Genomic DNA, 18,803 nt, shown 5'->3' with positions numbered 1-18,803 from the left:
ATTTACAAGTGTGGTGTTAATGATGATGTTAATGGTCTCAGTGCTGGGGACAGCATGTTTTAAATCTGGGGAGGAGCTTCAGAAGTGTTTCTTCTCTGTATTCTTGGCACTTGTAAGTTAGCTGGAGGGGAAGGGGCTTGTTTATCCCTTGAACTCCTTATTTAATGTCAGTATCCATTGTAGTGCGTTCCATCTAGACTCCTGTTACCATACCAGCACTATCAAGGTACCCAACATCTCAGTTTTGACTTTCACTGTTTTTGTGCCCAGTGTGTGTGAAATAAGTTATTATCAGTTGCCCAGCATGGTGCAGGCTGTAACCCTGTTTGACTCTTGACTTTTTCACATTGTCTGTATTTTAGCTGTAGAACTAACTTTTTTTAGTTATCTGTTGTTAATTTTGTTACATGCTTTGCTCTATATTTTGGATGCACTATAGATTATATATACGTCTTAATTTAAGAATGCATTAGCAAATATGTTTCTTAAAATGAAAAAACATGTTCAAAATATAATGCCAGGTGAGAGCCTCGCTCCTATACAGATGGGTTTAGGTAATCAAGAAAGATGTAATACAATGTGAAAGAGTAGTATATTGCAGATTACAGGATAGACTCTTTACAGCTGGTAAGGACTTTTTTGGGCCACCTAGTCTGTCCATGTCAGTAATTTGTGGATACATTTCTTGTCTTAATTAAACAGCATGCCATTTTTTTCTAATCAGCATAAAATTGACACGTATGTCCCATGTTTTAATGTTTTCTCTATTTTTGTTTCTGACATCTATCAGGAACATTTGTTTTAATCATCTACCATGCTTGCTGTATAAAGAGTTATAAAAAAGTATAAAGAATAAAGTTTATTTAAAAAGGCTGGGCCAGAGTTATTCAGCTTAATACATTTTTCTTAGAATGTATCAGTGGCTAGTTTATCTCTGTTGGGTATTCATCAGTATCCTGCTGTTTTTTTTTTTTTTTTGCTTTAATACCACCATCTTCTCTTTGAAATTACCTGTTTTTTATTCCTTTGTTACTTTTTTGTGTTGTTGATTGTAGTATTTTTTATACATTTTTATGAACCTATAAACCTGTAGTAATGAGGAGGCAGTGAGAACTTTTGAAAACCCACTGTTATTTTCACAGTTATTAGTATTTCTTTTTCATCACTAAATTTGTAATCTAGTGCCGGGAGGTAGTTTTATAAAAAGAGAACACAAAGAACAGAAATATATAATTGAAAAGAGTTCTATATAGTTTGTTAAAATCCAGTTTCACAACTCCATACCTTTTATTTTATGTGGCAAAACAAGCAGAAAAGAGCTGCACAGCTTCTATGCTGATTTTTAAAGATAACAATTGTGACTGGAACTTTGATGCTACTTGACATTAATGATTACCTGGGGTCAGTGCTGACCATTCAGTGCTGCAGTTCTAATTTCTGCAGATTGAAAGTAATGGTAACTGGGTTTGAATTGATGTTAGTATTTATTCCACTATACTGCCTACAGCCAAGTCCCTGCCAAGATATTTTTCTTCAGAACTGATTGATTGAATATAGAATGATCACGTCCCATGGAATAAATACCAGCAGTAGTGTTATGCTTTCATGAGTTAAAGCACTGCAGCATGGATTAGATACCTACCTTGAAAATGGGGGGCCAGCTGGGATATATGTATGGGCCTGCCCCTCCCTTCACATGAGTGAATCATTTTTATGCTTGCTGAGGTATTCTTTCATGCCCTCACATTAGCTTAGGGCAGCTTCCTAAAACCATTGTAGCCAGTGAGTATGGCTATGTATTTTGGAGTTATCACAAAGTACACTGAATAGTGAAGACCAGTGGAATGTGTGGTCTTTCAGTCACCTGCTCATGTTGCTTTTACTTTCCCCTTGAATATGAATAATGTGTTTGTTTGCATAATCTCTGTTCAGACCAAGAGCTATCTGCTGCATTTAGAACCCAGCAATGACTTCGAGGTGGTATCTGTAATTCTTGCTGTCTTGTAATAATATTCTGATTTGTGTCACTAGCTTTTACACTATGACAGCACAGCTGTCTTGGGGTGTTGCATAATTTTCTCGACTTTGCATTAGACTTCTGTCTTTGGTGCACTTTTCCTACATTCCTGATACTGTGACAACTACAGGAATGCAATTCTGCCCTAGGAGGGTCAGTTGGTGGCTTTTTCCTAGCTGATGAAATCCTACTCCATGATTAACAACAGTGTGTACAGGAACATTTCCTGTTCTCATGCAAAGCTAACCTTTCATTACTGATGTACAGCTGACTTCCATCATGCCATCATTCCATCATGCAGTGTTATCAGACAGTTATGAGATCTTTGTCTTGATGGCAGTGCGTTGCTATCATAGTGGCACTTACTGTCCAATTCCACACAGCATGTTGCTGTACATATGTGTGCACAGACAAGTGACTCAATAATCATTAAAAGCTGATATCAAAATTAAAGGCATACTTAACTAGTAAGAAGCAACCACATCTAATGCTGAAAGAGCTGGCACAGGAAATGCATATATGATTTCTCAACAGAAGTATTGTTTCTGTAAGTATATTTGAATGGGTAACAGTTTTTGCTATTTTGAGCAAAGATGCTCACACCTGCTGCAGCCAATGGATGATGACAGCTCTGAAGAGCCGACAGAGTACTAGATAAGATTAGTTCAGGAAAGGAAAGGTTTATTATGGGTATTTTACTCCTGTCTGGGAGATGCGGGTCTTCATTGAAATTTGGTGACTTGCTTACCTTTGAAATACTGGAAGAGTATATGTGTAAGCCCCATTCTGTTTATTTCCATTTGTTGACTGGAATACTCCTATTGAGCTAAGGCCCATTTTCAGGAAAGGCCAAGGGAGAAAAGCTCTGAGTGTAGTAAAACATGAGAGAACTAGTAAAAAAAAAAGTTAACAGTTACCATAAGACTATGATATAAGGTATGCACTGTTCCGAATAGAACATTGCAGTAACATTTACAGCAGTATGCAGTACAGTAGCATTAGCTCACAAGGATTATTTCAAGAATATAAATTAGCTTGATGTCAGGCAGAGCGCTAGTTGTTTAGGTAGTATTACAGTGCATTTATTTACATGAAAGAAATGTGTGTAGCACAGGAAAGTTAGGGCAGTAGGGACTGGAGTACATGCTCCTTACTCAGAGTAAATGGTCAGTTGGTCAGACGGGAATAAAAGTAGATCTAGAGCAGGAGAAATATCGTAGGATGGGATTCAGTGTTGCCAGGTACATTGTCATCTGGATGATAGATAAACTTTTAGATTGAATGAAAAAGCATTTTGTTTTGGTTCTTGTGGTTGGGTTAGGTGGGATTAAGTTGCATAATTTGTTTACTTGTACAGAATGCTGAACATATCCATAATAATTGTTAGAGTTGTTAACTGCTAGGAAGCTTAAGATTTAGAATCACAGGTTTCTGGTTGGATACTGTTTATTGATTAAAGTAGCAAGAGTCAGGTCTATATTATATTTTGTATTATTTTGCAGAGTACCTTTAGTTAGTTGAGTGTTAATGCATGTTTTAATTCAACACGATGTATTTTTCTTCTTTTCTTCTTATTTCTTCATCTGCAATCAGAGTATTTGTTCTCATGAGTTAAGAATGTGTGACATTTGCCTCATTGACTTTAAAAGACAAGGGCATGTCTTTTGAAATTTGCTGGGTCTCTAGATGTGCTGACTTCTCTGCTGAATGCAACAGTAGAAGGTTAAAGACCAGTAACTGTCTTTTGAAATGTAACTGCTGAAATCTCTGATGGACTTAATGATTTGATTTGCATATCACTAAGTCACACCAGGTTGGAGTCAAGGGAAAGATGCAGACTTGGATATGAACTAGCAATTTCTGTTGTTGCAGAACTGATGTGATTAAGCTTTTGTTACTGAGAACCTTTGCTATGACAAGTAGAAGACTAGGTTTAACTGTTTGTTTTTCTCTAGTGAGCAACTGAATGCTGATGTTATTTGATGAATATTGGGGGCTTGGGGAAAAAAAAAACATTGTATATAACTGTGTGCCAAGCTTTGCTATGTGACAATGCTATCTTAACTTGTCTGTGGGGTATATCCATCTGGAAGTGTAACTATTTGAAGATTGTTATCTAACTTATGACAGTTATGGACAGTATTTCTGCATAGGAAATGGCAAGAGAGCTTTGGTGGCTGGAGCTCAGGTTTTATGTACACATCTTATCTATTTTTTGTGCATTTTTATTTCCCTATGTATGCTATCCTGTTTTTATATTTTAATCCGCGTTTATCATATTTTCTTTACTATTCAAATAAAGTTCATTTATTCACCTTTAAGGTTTTGCAGTTATCATTCATTATTTGTTATATTTTTATTTATGCATCATTATTTATCAGGGAAGAGGGTAAGCATTATTTAGAGTGTTCGTTACTAACCTGTCTGGCATGCTTCTCCCATTAGACTTCTTAGAGGTACTGCCAGTGAAAGAGATTATTTTCTGTATTCATATTAGTTGATTAAGAGCAGCTGGTAGTTGGATGTCTCCTAGGTTCATAAATGCATAGATTAGTACTAGGCTAACTACCCTTGTGGGCAATTTTTTTAAGCCTAGCCAATTACCCCATGTGAGAATCAAACCCTGCATCTTGTGTTTGTAAGGCAAACACCTTAACCATTATGCCAACCCTCACTAACCATAATCCATAATGGTGGTAGTACTATACTGCCAGAAATAAAGCTGTGGAGAATTTGCAAATTCTGCCAGCCATCCTTAGGACGTGTGTGTGTGTGTGTGTGTGTGTGTGTGTGTGTGTGTGTGTGTGTGTGTGTGTGTGTGTGTGTGTGTGATTGTGTAAGTATATGTGTTAGTGCTAAGTTGTGTGAAAGACAATTAACAGTGGAGAAAAGGACACTGGAAGACACTGACTGTCAGAGAGAGCAGTGAGCAAAAGGCCTAGAAGTGTGTGACTTGTGTTCAGTCTAGGATGGGGGTAGATTTTGGAAACCCATGCCCAGGACAGCAGTCCATATTCCCTTTAAGACCTTGGTACTAGGTTGTATTTTATAAATTAAATTTTGAAATAAATATCCATCCCATTTCCTGCTATTATTTCATCCCTGTTTGACAGTGGTCAGAGTCAAAGTCTGTCAGTTTCATCTTTCTTGATGACACACTTAGTTATATCCTCCTGCCATCCATGTGTCACATTGTCTCCCCATCTCAGTCATAATGAGGAAAGAGTATAATAATCTGGGTTGAGCATCATTAAGGGTTTGCCTGAGTTTAGAAGAGATATTGGAGTTAGGTATTGTTTTATCTTGTAAAGAATGCCAGTTTTCTTGTTTGTTTTTGACACAGCATAGTCTCTGTCATAGTGGAGTTTTTCTATGGTGAGCCCTAAGAATTTAGTGTGAGCAACCTGACTGAAGGGAGCATTATTAAGAGACACAACTGCAAAGTTATAACGTTTATAAGTTAGTTTACAGTCTCAAAAAGCATCATCTTGATCTTCTTGGGATTTAAAAGATGTTGTGAGTTGACAAGCCAGTATTTCAGTTTGTGGAGGATTTTCTGCTTAGAGTTGTAATTGGTTGAGGATATGAGCGGAGGAAACTAGTATAGAAATGTCTCTAGATTATACAAATGAAGTATTATGTATTACAGTGTGTTACTCATATGTGAAGATGGTAATGCAGCTCGGTCCGAAAGTAGATCCTAGTGGTACACTTATAGCGAATCACTGATTGAGCAAACATTACAGTGTGGGATCTGTTGGACAGCTAGTTGGTGAACCACTGCAGGCTGGTAAGGCTAATGTTCCATAAAAAGTGAGATACAGTATCAAAAGCCTTGACAGATCTAAGAGAATGAATGCTGCATGAAGGCCTTGATTTTTGCAGTGACTGATGGTGTTTAGCATGTGTAATAGTGCTGTTTCACTCCTGATGCCTGAACAGAATCCTGGTTGGATTTTAAGAGAGTAAATTTCATTTTACTACATAGTCAAGTAACTGTTTTTTTGAATACATTTTTCTGGTAGTTTTGATATGGGGATAAGATAGCAATTGGCCTTTAGCTTTAGAGGTCAATTTGAGTACAACCTTTGTGAACTGGGATTATGAAAGATTGTCTCCAGACTTTAAGATGTACTGTTTTGAGAATGATCTTTTTATTAATTCTGATTCTGATATTCTGCAACATAGATGCCATTTGAAGGTATTTTCTTGGTAATTGATCTGTCACTAGAGATCATACATTCTTTGGATATTTCTTTATCCTTTACTGTAGTTTATATAAATTGCTGATACATTATTAATGTGTCAGATAGTAAACAAGCGTAAAACTGGATCCCCATTATACAGAGATGCTATAGATCTCTTAGTAAACAAAGGGAAGCTGTCATGTGGCCACCCTTTCCCCAAAAAAGTCTTTGTCACTCCACCAATAAATAATCGCAGTAACGTAGTATGCATTTGTGATTAAAACAGTTTAGCTTAATAGGTAAATGTTGTTTGATGTTATTGTCTAACTTTATAAATTTCAGTGTTATATCTGTGATGTTCAGACACTTCAGTAGACTGTAGTAGAACTAAGTAGTTTGACCATTTAATTCTTTTAAGTATAAAAATAGTATGACAGGTAATATTTTTTAATAGCAGTTTCCTGTTTTTTAAAACTCAGCGTTGCTTAGCAAAAATCTTAATATCCCCATTTCAGTAAGTGATGGCAATATACCATGTGTATTTTAATAAAAAGTGTCTGTTTTGCTGAGGTGTATTATGAAATACTGGGAATTTCCAAATTATCTGTTTAATTTTTTGTGTAGTAGCTTGCTGTAGGAGAAAGAAACACATTTTGTTTTCTGTGGTGATTCATTTATTTATTTGGATAATTATTAATTTATTCATTTATTGTTTGCTTGTTTTGACCGGGGTAATCTGATTGGGTTGTGGTAGCCTCTTTTCATCAGAGGCCTGAGGTAAACAGTCTATTACAAACCAGGAAGTTTTATTCAACAGAGAAAATGTTAAACTTATTTAAAATTGAAATTAAAAAATGTCTAAATGAATGACATCCACAATTAATCTGTTAAACTTACTATATATTCTTTTTCAAGTAGAAATTCTCAAATGCTGATATATTACATCACAAAATCTGTAAAAAAAATACTTACACTGTATAGGTAATAATAGTTTATCCCCATCTTCCTTAATAAATGCTATAAATGACCAAGTAAACATTAACAACGAGGAGAACTGGTGTACATCATCCAAATCACTTAGCAAAGGGGTTACCATCTTCTCTGAATACATGTTTTCATGTTTAACCTGAAATCTGTCCCTACCTTTCCTTATCTGCTAGTAGCACTGCCTTACCCATATGTGCTAGCCCTAACCCTAAACTTGTCCGTGCCCATAATCCACCCTATACATTACCTTGATAAAAAAATTCTATAACAGTTCCAGTAAACCATACATATTAATACACACACACAGCAGAAAATGTATCCCCTTTGTAGCCCTACTCTAACCCTGTCGTGCAAACACTCGCACATGTGCACTCACCCATGCTGCCAAATATTTTGGCGTTAATAGACACATCTACTCACTACAGCTGCAAGCACAGGAAAAATAACATTTGATATGCTGCCTTTTGTTTGACTCCTGCACTCAGTGGATGCTTTTGACAACTTCTGACACTACAATTATCTGTCAACAAGCAGTGCATTTGATAATGTGTACTGCAGGTATTATTGCGACAGTCCTTCCCTTTTGGAGTCTTAAATGGATGTGTTTTCACAGTTCTACTCAGCACACCATACTGGAATGAAGAAGTACTTCTCATGCAGTTCCAGTTCCAGTGCTGATATGTGAGATTATAGCATACTGCCTGCGCTGCTGCTGAGTTCTTGGATGTGATGGTGTAGTGCACTACTCTCAACAATACCACAATTCTGTGTGGTGCTACCTGCGCTGCTAGTGAGTTCTTGGATCTGGTGGTGTAGTGCACTGCTCTCAACAGTACCACAATCCTGTGTGGTGCTACCTACGCAGCTGCTGAGTTCTTGGATGTGGTGGTGTAGTGCACTGCTCTCAACAATATCGTAATCCTATGTGGTGCTACCTGCGCTGCTGCTGATTTCTTGGATGTGGTGGTGTAGTGCGCTGCTCTCAGCAATACCACACCCCTGTGTGGTGCTATCTGTGCTGCTGCTGAGTTCTTGGATGTGGTGGAGTAGTGCTCTGCTCTCAACAATACCACAATTCTATGTGGTTGTACAGAACGTTAATCCACTGTACTGCCGCACTTCAGCAAAAACAACAGTGCAGGATTTAGCTCCTCCTTCACGTTTTCTTTTTCTTCTTCTTTTCCCATATCACTTCTGTTTCCCCTAAATCTTTGCATTATATCTGCAAGCTTCGCATGACTTAATTTGCTGACTTATCTTGGTCTTTCATTTTGGATTATACTTTCATTAGCCACTGTCCCTCTGTCCTCTTTTTATGGATGTAAAGACTATGTTATCATCATCTGCAGTATGTAGTAACCGATATGAATTAATTTTAATTGAATGCTAATTTCATTTGTTGTTATTATTATTATTATTATTATTAATATTGTGGTTATTAATATTCATAGCTACTTTACTAGTTATAGCAGAAAAGTTTGTTAATCCCCCTAAATGTGTTCATTATTAATTATACCAAACTTTATTGGGCAGAACATTTTCCCCATGTACCTATATTAAGAGCCCTAGCTGCTATCGGTCCCTGGCCCCCTGCATCCTTAACTTCCCTCTCTAATATCAATATTTCCTGCCTAGGACACTTGACTCCTTTTGCCTGAAGACTAAGGACCCTCTCCTACCGGTGGCTACATCACAGTGCCTCCTACCCTTGTTCCCTTATAGTGATAAGGGAAGCACGAAACTCTCTAATATCAATATTTCCTGCCTTTGACACTTGACTCCTTTTGCCTGAAGACTAAGGACCCTCTCCTACCGGCGGCTACATCACAGTGCCTCCTACCCTTGTTCCCTTATAGTGATAAGGGAAGCAAGAAACTCTCTAATATCAATATTTCCTGCCTCGGACACTTGACTCCTTTTGCCTGAAGACTAAGGACCCTCTCCTACCGGCGGCTACATCACAGTGCCTCCTACCCTTGTTCCCTTATAGTGATAAGGGAAGCAAGAAAGTATGTTCATTTCCTACATTTTTAGAAGTGTATAGAGCAGGACTAATAACTTGTAGGTGGTTTAAGGTTGCTTCTAAGCCAGGACTGCCTGCAGCCATTTCCTTATAGTTTGTATTTTTTCCCCACAACATTTTGAAATGGATTCCATTTTTATCCTCTCCTGCCCTCCCTTGACCAGACTTTCCCCCACTTATAATCAACCTCTGTAGTTACTGTCTTTGTCCACTAGGTGGCATCCTTACCCAGCTCTACCAATCCCTCTACCCTATACCATATTCCTCTCAGAATTTCCTTGTTCAATACTTTGCTTCTCTTCAGTTCACTAAGTTGTATTACTATATTAGCGCCTTTCTCCTACCATCCCTCCCACCACTCGGCATACCTCTCTTTGTACCTACATTACTTACCTTTTTTCAAAGCACTTTTCTCTGATTGTTCCTCATATGCTTCTTCCTTCTCTTGTCTTAACCTGCTCCATTCGCCCTGCAGGTTCACTCCGCTCCCCTACCCTACCCCCAATTCCCACCCCCAGTGGCCCTAAACTTATACTTCTATAACCACACCCTCCTAAACACACAACCAATCAGATAGTGCCACCATCCTAGTAAATTGAACCACACCTACTTTTCACGTAACCAATCCCTACCCCTAATTAATTATAATCTCAACTCAAACTCCTCCTCTCCTCCTAACCCATACCTCTGCTAAACAACCTAATATTTCCTTACCTATTCTACCATCATGTCTACTAAAACCACCTCAACCCTAACTAAACTACTACTCTGTGCCACACTCACATCTGTACTAACCTCAGCATATCTGTTAACCTCCTATGAACACCCAAATACTTCTCATCCTAACCATCCAAGAAAACAAACAGTCCCACATACTCTCACATTCACCCTTAATAATATCATTATTACATCCACACCTAGACACATACTAGCTAAATACTACAGACTTGGCCACATTACATACAACAACCTTACAACAAAGAAATTCCGCTACCAAATTAATAACATACATTATCTTTTACTTTCACTAAAAAAGCATTGCTTACTGGATGGAGACATACATCCTAATCCTGGCCCACATAATGTCCTATCCACTGGACATCTCACCAACAATCCCTCTATTCCCCTCATCCCCAACAAACACCCCAACTCTCTCCTCATTGCATATCTTGATATCCAAAGTGTAAATAACAAAGTTCCCCATCTTCATGCTCTCCTGGATATACACTCTTTTGATATTCTATGTTTGACAGAGACTTGGCTTAAACCTAAAACACAAGATAATGAAATTATCCCACCAGGTTATAACATATTTAGACTTGACCGTATAAAAAGAAAAGGAGGGGGAGTAGCACTTCTTTTCAAAGATGGACTACAAGTCACCTCTATACCCTATAACCCACCAAAAGACAACCATGCTGAAGTCCTTATTTCCAAATTACAGCTCAACTCTAGTAAATCCTTATATATCTTTTGTATCTATCTACCTCCCGGGAAATCTATCAGCATTCTAGAGGATATTCTGAGCTGGATCTCTGCATCCTTCCCACAAGAAACAATTATCCTAGGAGACTTTAACATAGATTGGAAGAACATAAATACTGAACATCCTACCTCTCACATTAACCTTCAAGGCTTCTCTCAGACCATTACCTCCCCAACAAGAATAAACAAACCAAACAAAAAAGAGAGCACTTTGGATTGGATCCTTATTAATAACTACCACCAACATTATATAGTTGGTATCCTCCCTGACGATGTAAGTGACCATTCCTTGACTTATATAATCAGGCAAAAGTTTAATACCTCTCACCTAACCTCATATAGGACTATACGGTCCAACAAGCAATTTAACCAGCACCTTTTCCAGAGTGAACTCAGTGCCTGTGATTGGTCTCAATTAAAAACCCTCCCACTTGAGCAGGCTGTCAAATATTTCAACTCTAAGTTCTTAGAAATCCTAGACCACCACGCTCCTAAATGTACTATCAGAACTAGGTCCAAACCTGCCCCTTGGCTTACAAATGAAACCAAGAAAAAAATCCTCCTCCAAAATAAAGCCTGGTGCAAGTGGCAAACTACCAAAAGTACATCAGATCAACAAAGCTCTAGACATATGAGAAACATGACAAAAAAAAGAAATCCTCTCAGACAAAAAAAACTTCTACGGTAAAATGCAGCAAACAAACCAAAACAATCCTCAAAAATTCTGGGCAAGTATCAATAGACTCCTCTATCCAGGTCACTCCAGAACACCAACCCCAACAGGTGCAACACATGAGACTCCTATCCAAACTGCCAATGCTTTCAATTCCTTCTTCACAGAGGCTATCTAGTCTCTAGCCAGTCAACTAGCTCCTGATAGAGCCAGTCTTCTTAAATCTTCTCCGAGCTCTCTTCCTACCTTCCAATTTCTACCCACCTCTACAAATTATATCTATAAATTCATTCTAAAACTTAAGCCTTGTACTCCTTCTGCTGACCAGATCCCAGCCGAATACCTGCAAAAAGCAGCTAAAGAAGTAACCTACCCGATATCCATCCTGATTAATAGAACTACTAACGAGGGAAGCATCCCTAACATCTGGAAAATCTCACATATTATCCCCCTACACAAAGGTGGCAACTCAAATGAATACTCTAATTATCGACCTATAGCCCTACTATCCCCCTTATCAAAAATAATGGAAAAATGTATTCACCATCAGCTTATTTAATTCAACACAACATACTTGCTGAAAGCCAACATGGCTTTAGGCCATTCCACAGTACTACTACTGCCCTCTTATCTTTTACTGATACCATAAACAAAAACCGTAATAACAATATTCTCTCTTCCTCTCTATTTATTGATCTCTCAAAAGCATTTGATATGGTAAACCACTCTCTACTTATAAATATTCTGAAATCACTCTCTCGTGATACTTTGGCTGTACAATGGTTTACTTCTTACCTCAGCAATAGGCAACAGGCTGTGCTCTGGGAGAATAAACTATCATCCCACCTTCCAGTCTCACTCGGTGTCCCTCAGGGCTCCATCCTAGGCCCTCTCTTATTCTCAATATTTATCAATGATCTCTACCTAGCTATTCCTCAGGCAACATGCATACAATATGCAAATGATTCAACTTTAATCTGTGCAGCTGAATCTTCATCTGAACTACAATCCCTAACTCAGAAAATATTTAACATAGTTGAGACTTGGTTCACAAAACGTTGCCTCCTCTTGAATCCCAAAAAAACAAAGCTCCTTCTCTTTACACCCACCCGTAAATCCATGCCTTTGGATTTCTCTGTCATTTCTAACAATGGCACCCTCATATTCCCTGATTCTACCACCAAACTCCTAGGAATAACTATAGACGGTCACCTCAGCTTTGATAACCATATTAATAACACTATAAAAACAGTCAACAGAAAAATGGGCTCCCTATACAGGATCAAATATTTTCTCACTCCAACAGCCAGAACTACTATTGTCCACTCTCATCTAATCTCAACACTCCTCTATGCCTCACCAATTTACACCAACCTATCCAAGAAGAATCTTCTTAAACTCACTTCATCTTACAACAACATTGCCAGATGTGCTACTGGTAATCACTTTAGGACTCATCACTGCCAGAATCTAAAACAACTAGGATGGCTTGAAACTGCAAAATCAGCTTTATTTTAACCAACTAACCATTCTTCATAAGATCCTCAACCAGCCCAACAACACTCCTATACTCTCAAACCTCATTACTCCGTATAAAAATCTTAATACCTTACGCTCTGCTAACAAACCTCTACTTAGTATTAGTAAGTCTAACAACATGGCAGGAAACTCTCTTTACACTAACACAACTGGGAAATACTGGAATCTTCTACCTAGTGATCTTATATCACTTCCTTCCCTACCCCACTTCAAACAAAAACTCAAAATATACCTTAGAACACACTGGCTATGCCCTTGCACTAACCCTGACTAACCTACTACCTTAGCGACTTAAGTTTCTCCTAACTCCTTATAACTCCTTATAATTTAATGCTCTTTCTGCAAACTTTAGAAGAATAGCGAACCCGCTTTACTGATGTTCTACCTCACATGGATATCTTGATCAACATGTTATCAATACTCTCTTATGTAACCGTTCTCTGGAAATTGTAAACCTTAACATTAATCTACCTTATGAGAATATCTTGTCCCATATTATTGTAAATATTTGTCTTGTAATAAACTGTACAATGTTTGTATCTACTGCTATGTTAACTTGATTGTAACATTACAAACGCTGTTTTGTATTTGTAACCTTATACATTTTGTTATAATGTATCTGTCTTTGGATCTTTTCTCCCCGGGCCTCTACTGAAAATGGACATATATCCAGTTGGACTAGCCCGGTCAACAAATGTAAAATAAATAAAATAAAAAATAAAATGGGCCTTGCCCAGTTTATATCCCATTTATATACAATAATTCCAGAATGGCTTCACTTGAAACTCTCCCAGCTTTCCATTCCTGCTTCCACCTGTCAATGGATCACCAATTTTCTAACCAATAGGAAACAGCAGGTAAAACTGGGAAAAGTTACATCTAGCTATCGCACGATCAGAACAGGTGCTCCCCCAGGGATGTGTGCTGTCCCCACTGCTATTCCCCCTCTACACTAATGAATGCACCTCTAAGGACCCCTCTGTCAAACATATTAACTACACAAATGATACAACTGTCATCGGGCTCATGAGGAATGGTGATGAGTCTGCATATAGATGGGAGGTTAAGCAGCTGGGCATTTGGTGTAGTCAGAATAATCTGGAACTGAACACACTTAAAACTATGGAGATGACAGTGGACTTTAGGAGTGGTACTACAATATTATCGCCCCTCTTTATATTTAATACTGCTGTCAGTTGTGGAATCCTTCAAGTTTTTGGGATCTATATTCTCCTGGGATGTGAAGTGGGAGACCAATGTAGGGTCCATCATAAAAAAGGCACAATAGCGAATGTACATTCTGCGACAGCTGAGGAAGTTCAACCTCCCACAAGAACTGTTGATTCAGTTCTATACAGCAGGCATTGAGTCTGTTCTTAGCTCATCCATAACAGTGTGGTTTGGATCTCTGTCTAATCATGACAGAAATAGGTCACATTGAATAGTCAGATCTGCTGAAAATATCGTTAGTGCTAGTTTGCCCTCCTTACAGGACTGTAATATTCCAGAGTCACGAAAAGGGCAGGGAAGATCAGCATCGACCCTTCCCATCCAGGCCACCATCTTTTTAAACTTTTACCATCAGCCAGGCATTATAGATTAATACACACCAAAACAAAGCAGATATAAGAACAGTTTTTTTCCCACAGACCAGCAAGTTCATAAATGGTTCATTCAGCTTATTATGTTGGGATATTCTTTTTTTCCAAGCCTGCTAGGATTCTGCAGTATTGTTTACATGCTCTTAATACCCATTTCTTTCAGAGTTTATTTTAGTATTTCTTGCAGTGAGTTGCACTTTGTACCTTGTATGTATATGTATATTTACTTTTTTGTCTTGTTCTTAATAGTTGTATGCATGTCATTTATGTAGTTCATACTTGGAGAGTCACTGAAACCAGAGTCAAATTCCTTGTATGTATGCATGCTTGGCCAATAAATGTGATTTTGATTATCAAAACAGGCAGAACCGACAGAACTAATGAACTAAGTAAGTAATTAACTAAATAAGTACTTATTTTACTTGTCTGTTTACTGGGATAGAGCACTAGTCAAACAATTGCAAGTTTAGCATGGGTTGCATAAGAAACAGTTAATAGTGACTAGAACAGTATATTGCATTTACAACATTTAACAGAAAGCAGAAAAAGACAAATTTGACTAGGTTGCATTATTGCATCTAGGAAGCTAAAATGCAATCCAAGTACAATAAATGTAGTCTGACTACTTTGTAGTGAAACTATTTACACACATATCATTTGGGCAAATCCACTGTATTGCAAAGGCCAGTGGAGGAGCTGTAGAAATACAAGACATTATCTATAGTATGGGATGGGTTAATTAGGTAATGCATGTGAGGTGATGGCATGGCAGATAATTTATTGTGCTAGCGCCAGATGTTAGTGGGCTAATATGTTAATATTGCCCGATTCCAATTGCACTGCCTTGTGCTTATGCAGCCTGCGACTTCCTGCACTGCATGTCTCACATATGCTGTGTGTTATGCTGTTGAATCACCCTCCTGTAATCTGCATTCAGTATACTATAAGTAATCGATCTGCATTCCATTTTTTAAATATTTTTATTAAAGAAAAATATCAAAATATACATCATAGCAACATAAACAGCTTTATATTCTTGCCTTTACCAAGAATGAAGCCTAGATGCAAAGACAAGTTAATTGGCTTTAACAATTGTCTAAGAAGTTGGTGCCATTCTAAGGGGATCCAGTATGTGTCAGCCTGAGATGATATGGCAGACAAAGCTTCCTTTTCCACCAGGGATAGCATATACCTGTCATACCAGGACTTCCACATAGGGGTAAGGCATTTGTTGCCCCTATAGTTTGTTTTTAAGGCAGATCCCACCTACTGGACAGTCCTACATAAAATAATTAAACTCAAATTTAGACAACATCAAGGTGGCGCTATTCAATGCTGGGAGTCTAAAATAGAAATATGCCAGAACTTGAGCCCCCTCCTGCAACCTGAACACACTCATTACATATGAATATATAAAATGTGTTCATTATATATATCCTGTAGCTTAGTACCTACCTATGAACCTATAGGAAATACACCCCGGGGATCACTTCTGTGTCTCTGCTCAACAGTGGCACAGGAACATAACTTTCTTGGGTGGCGTAAGCCAGGGAACCTTGTTGGCTAGGCTTACGTAGGCCCTTGGGCCGATAGCCTAGTACCTACCTATGAACCTTAGTAACTGAGACATAGGTCCATAGGTACTTCCTAGGCTATAGATCTGTGAGGATTTTAAAACGCATAGCCTTGCAGTTCCAAAGTAATTATTAGCCCTTATATTTTGCAATGTAAATGTCCAAAGATGGGCCAAACAAGTGTATGTTAGGGTAATTACATGTTTTCCTTATCCATGAAAACCATTGGTGCTGTATCAGGTGTGAATTTGCAGGTACCTGTTCGTTTGTTCAAGCTATGTTTGAATGGAGTAAGAGAAGTTCTCTGCAGTATGTGGAGGGGAAGACAGTTCCGCAGAAGTAGTGTTCCCTGTGATATATTCTTATCTTCCAGCATGTTCTGTTAATCTTACCCAAGAAATTGAGTTCCCTTGAGCAGGTATTTCTAATACAGTTTGGCTTCTGAATGTGTAATAGGTCTGACAGAACAGGGTCTTTTGAGGCTGTATACAAGAGGCAGAGGTAATCTCTCAGTAACCTATATGATGCCAAGAAGAGAAACCAGGCTTTGAGATGGTCTGCATAGCTTTTGTGATTTAGGCTCTGGATTTTTTTTTTTTTAGTGAGGAAACGTAGTGATTCTAGATGTGACAAGTTTTAGACAGGTACATACCGAAAGGATCATTATACTAAGTGATCGAGCCATTGTGTGTCTAATACAGAGGAACTCCTACATCCTTGGATCTTGATGCTATATCTTTAGAGATACGCTGTGCAATGAAAAGGGACGTCATTACAATGTTGGATACACAGTGATCAAAGGACAGTTCATTATCAACATAGGTTCCCAGATCTCTAACTACAAGATCAATTTTCAGGGGGGGGTTGTTGTCAATGTGATAGTTACAAAAGGAGTCATGCTTACTGAATGATACAGTTTCACATTTCTTGGCATTTGGTTTGTCTGTGGTTTTGGCACCAATTATTTGTTTGAGGCAGGCCCTCTTGTAAGCTGCTGATGTCCTTAGGGGAGTTTATGATGGCACCAAGTCTGCAGTCATTTCTAAATTTGGTCATCCATAATCCTTTTACATTAGGTTTGAACTCCATGAAGTAAAGGCCAAAGAGAAGTGGCCCAAGGACTGAACTCTAAGGCACTCCATTAATGATAGGTCTTTTGAAGGCAGTAGAGCCACCCACATTACTTCCTGTGTTCTATTTGTGAGCCAGTTTGCTATCTAACAAATTACATGGGTTAATGTTTAGCTGGGAGAGTTTATTTATGATGCCCGTGTGTGGGATGGGGGTAAACACCTTTGCAGGGTCCAGATAGGCAGTGTTTCAATGCAATGACAGCACTCCCTTTATACCAGGGTTTAACACCTGTCATGCCATCTTCCCCTTTGGAAACTGCAGAATATTATCTATATTTGTTAGAAACAGTGTTACTTCACATCAGATTACCCACAACCCTAGCTTGGAAGTCCTGGAGATCCAAACCCTTAACATTCCAACTATTACTTCATTGCTACCTACAGATCTCCATCAGTGTCACCCAAGGATCACAGAAATTACTTCAACACCAATGAGACATTAAATATGAAACCAAATACCTTCTTATTAGGGGACATCAATTGCCTAAGCATTAATTAACATACTTACACTTCTAAAAATAGTTATACTTAGCATTTCCTAGACTTTCTTAATACTGATACATGGAAGAAGATTGTAAAACTTCCCAGTAGAAACTCTAATATCCTTGAGTTTGTCTTTCTAAACTTTGTCCCCACCTGCACCCCTCCTCACATTCCCTCATCCTTGGTTAACTCTGACCACCAATCATTTATCTTCTTTGTCAGGCCTAGTGGTACCACCCTACCACCAAATGAGACCATATTTAAGGAATTACTCATCACTCATCAGGCCCATAATTGAATACAATGCCCCATTTGGGATGTACCTTACCCGACACCTGCTACAACTAGAAAGACCCCAAAAGTACCTCACCAAGAGGATCAAGGGACTCAAACAGATGCCCTACCCAGTTAGGCTAAAGAAACACCAGCTCTACTCAGAGGCGATCTGTGCCGGACATATAAAGCCATGTCCAACCCAGAATTAATGGACATGCTCCACCTCAAGAAATCCAAATCCATCAGAGCTACACGCTCCAGTGACTTAAACCTCAGCACAGAAATAAATAGAACATGCTGGAGGGACAGATTCATATCCCAGAGGCTCCCCTCACTCTGGAACAAAATCCCAATTCATGTCAGACAGAGCCCCTCAATGACCCTCTTCAAGAAGAATCTTGACGTTTGGATGGGAGATCATAAATTTACTGCTGGGATCTCTTCTGTGTCACTGCTAGACAGAGGCATGGTAAACTAACCTTAAATGGGCTATCTTCTGTGACCTACTATACAGAGGCACAGTCAACTAATCTAAGAAGGGTGGCGAAAGCCAAACACACACTGGCTAGGCTTGTAAATGTCCTAGGGCAGATAGGCTAGTATCAACCTATGAACCTATGAATTATGTAAAGCAAACCTACTTCAGCTTTTAGAAGGCCAATACTAAATTCCCAACAGTCCATTGTATATGGACCCAAATGAGAGGGCTGCTGCATTCACCTCTGACTTTTACCTGCCCTGAACAGCCACGCAGAAAGCCAGTACCCATCCACCCTAAATATAATGGTAAAAATCAGGAATAGACCTCTCTGGTACAACTCTCAT

The 18,803-nt window shown here is 38.5% G+C and overlaps 1 protein-coding gene across 2 annotated transcripts in view; it reads left to right on the top strand.

Annotated features, from left to right (window-relative positions):
• Positions 1–18,803, top strand: part of TMEM145 (transmembrane protein 145) — a 777,234-nt gene that overhangs the window by 95,927 nt on the left and 662,504 nt on the right. The window lies entirely within an intron of this gene.

This window comes from Protopterus annectens, chromosome 8.part0 (assembly GCF_019279795.1).
Source record: "Protopterus annectens isolate FY-2018-M chromosome 8.part0, PAN1.0, whole genome shotgun sequence".
In the NCBI taxonomy this organism is placed as follows: Eukaryota; Metazoa; Chordata; order Ceratodontiformes; family Protopteridae; genus Protopterus; species Protopterus annectens.
This window is presented reverse-complemented; position numbering and strand designations above follow the sequence as displayed.